The sequence below is a fragment of the Notamacropus eugenii genome, chromosome 4, assembly GCF_028372415.1.
Source record: "Notamacropus eugenii isolate mMacEug1 chromosome 4, mMacEug1.pri_v2, whole genome shotgun sequence".
NCBI lineage: Eukaryota > Metazoa > Chordata > Mammalia > Diprotodontia > Macropodidae > Notamacropus > Notamacropus eugenii.
The window spans coordinates 111,369,288-111,371,511 of NC_092875.1; the positions used below are offsets into that span (position 1 = coordinate 111,369,288).

The 2,224-nt window shown below is 46.8% G+C and overlaps 1 pseudogene; it reads right to left on the minus strand.

Moving 5' to 3' along the window:
- Nucleotides 1-927: 927 nt before the first annotated feature.
- LOC140498226 (gap junction gamma-1 protein-like) lies at nt 928-1,927 on the minus strand (annotated as a pseudogene).
- Nucleotides 1,928-2,224: the final 297 nt, after the last annotated feature.

Consider the following 2,224-nt stretch of genomic DNA (forward strand, 5'->3'; position numbering starts at 1 on the left):
TATGCAGTTAATTCACTAATTCAATAACCACTGTTGCAGCTTAGGACCTCAAAGTTAGGGACCTAGAGCAACAGGGTGCTTACATTCTTCTAAGGGAGTTCAATTCATTCACATATGATTCTACACACAAAGGGTGTGTAGAAAAATAAATACACATAATTTGGGGTGTGTGAGGAATACAGTAATTTCACTAACTTGCTAGAAGGCCAGAGGAGCCTCAATAAAGCTGGCTTGCTTTATTTTCTTGTTGTGAGCCCTATGTTTTCTTATACTGAATTACTAATATCTGAAAACCATCTTGAGTTTGTGTCGACAGGGAGACAGGGCCACTGACAACTAGGAAAAATCAAGAAAGATCTTGATATAGGTGGCACTTGAGCTGATTCTTTAAGGAACTTAGTGGTTTCTATGAAGAATTAATTTAAAAATTCATGAATCTAATTAAATAAGGAGTTTTTTTGTTTTTTTGTTTTTTACAGAACAAAATAAGTCTTTATTGGTAAAGTTTTCAGGCTTCAATGCCAAACGGCACTTGGAGGGTAAGTCCCTGAGATGATCAAAATTTCAAGTATCTAGGTTTCAAGTTTCCAGGTTCATTGTCCAGTAAAGTCAGTGTTCTAGGTTGTGGGGGGGAGGGGAAGGGGAAAGGAGAGATGGAGGAACATCAGAGTGAGGATGGAGAGAATGATCTCTAAGGAGAATTACAGTCCTTGATGGACTATCCTCCACCTTCCTTGTGGCTATGTGTATATACATATGTATATACATACATACATATATACCTCAAAGCTTACAAAAATTATTTTAAAATATAAAGCTTTTATGGGTGGAGATTCTCAGGCCCTTGATCCTCTGGATCCCAAAGTTCTCATTTCTCCTCATCACATGTGGAGATCCAATTGCAGGTGAACCACAAACATCTGTAGGTCACAGCTCTGTCTTGGAGAGCTGGGTCTCTTTCTAGGCTTGATTGTATCAGTTTTGCTGAGATACTACAGGTTGGAAGCTGACCCAAACAATCAGATGCTGTTGCCACAGGTGTGCCCAGATGCAATGCCATGTCCATTTGCTTCTGGACCAGATGCAGTTGTTTCTGCATTTGCTCCAGCTCCAGCTTGAGACCCTTGGAATGGGGAGGTGGGGCAGAACTGTAGCCTCCATTCTTGATGCTTCCCAGGCCCAGGTACGACAACTCAATCAGGTTGAGCAGGAGGCAGAGGCCAATGACTGCATATATGACCAGCTGGAAGATCGTCTTCTCTGTGGGAGGAGATACAAAGCAGTCCACCATGTGGGGGCAAGGGCTGCACTGGCAGATATAGGAGGGAGGCACTTCCAGGCCATAGAGCAGGTATTGACCAAATGGAAAGGCCACCTCTAAGGCAGATCACACCACCAACTGCCCAACATAGGCCCCCAGGAGCCCATCCCTACGGATCCTCCTGTGACCATCGTGGGCTCCATCCTCAGGGGACTTCTTGGGTTCTCTCTGATCATGGGCTCCTTCTCTTCCTCCTCTTCCTTCTGGGTCATCTGGTGCCGGGACAAATTGGTGCATGGCATAGCCTAGATAGAACACGGTGGGGGCAGTGACCAGGCTGATCTGGAACACCCAGAAGCGTACGTGGGAGAGGCGCGCGAAGGCGTCGTAGCAAGCATTTTGGCAACCTGGCTGCCGGGTGTTACACAGGAATCCGCTCCAGTCACGGTAAATGGCCTCCCCACCCACCGCCAGCAGCACCAGGCAGAACACAACCAGCACGGACAGTCAGTTTCCCCACCAGGGTGGAGTGCTGGGTCACAGCCTCCAGCAACCTCGTCAGGAAGTCCCAGCTCATCTTCGATCTTCCTGATTACTCTGCGTGACCTGCAATCTCTTCTCCAGTTGCCCAGGGTAGTCAGAAGCCGGGTTAGCAGAAAGACCAGCCGGGAAAGCTCTTAGCGAATTTGGTCCCAGCCTCGGCGCTCAAGATGGGGAGTTGCGGCCGCGGGCGGGTAGATTCCATCTTCAAATCCTTGGTCCCTCAAAAAAGGAGTTCTTGAAACAAAAACTTCTTTGTCCTAAACCATGAGCAGTGGAGCATCTTGGCTGAGCAAAGTGTAAATGATTACTTATTCCATCTTCCAGGTTCTCTTTCTATGGGTGTAGACTAAAGGTTTGAATCAGGTGGTTCCATGTGGTATTTAGAAACTCATAGTGTAAGGAGCACTGCAGTTTGGTCAT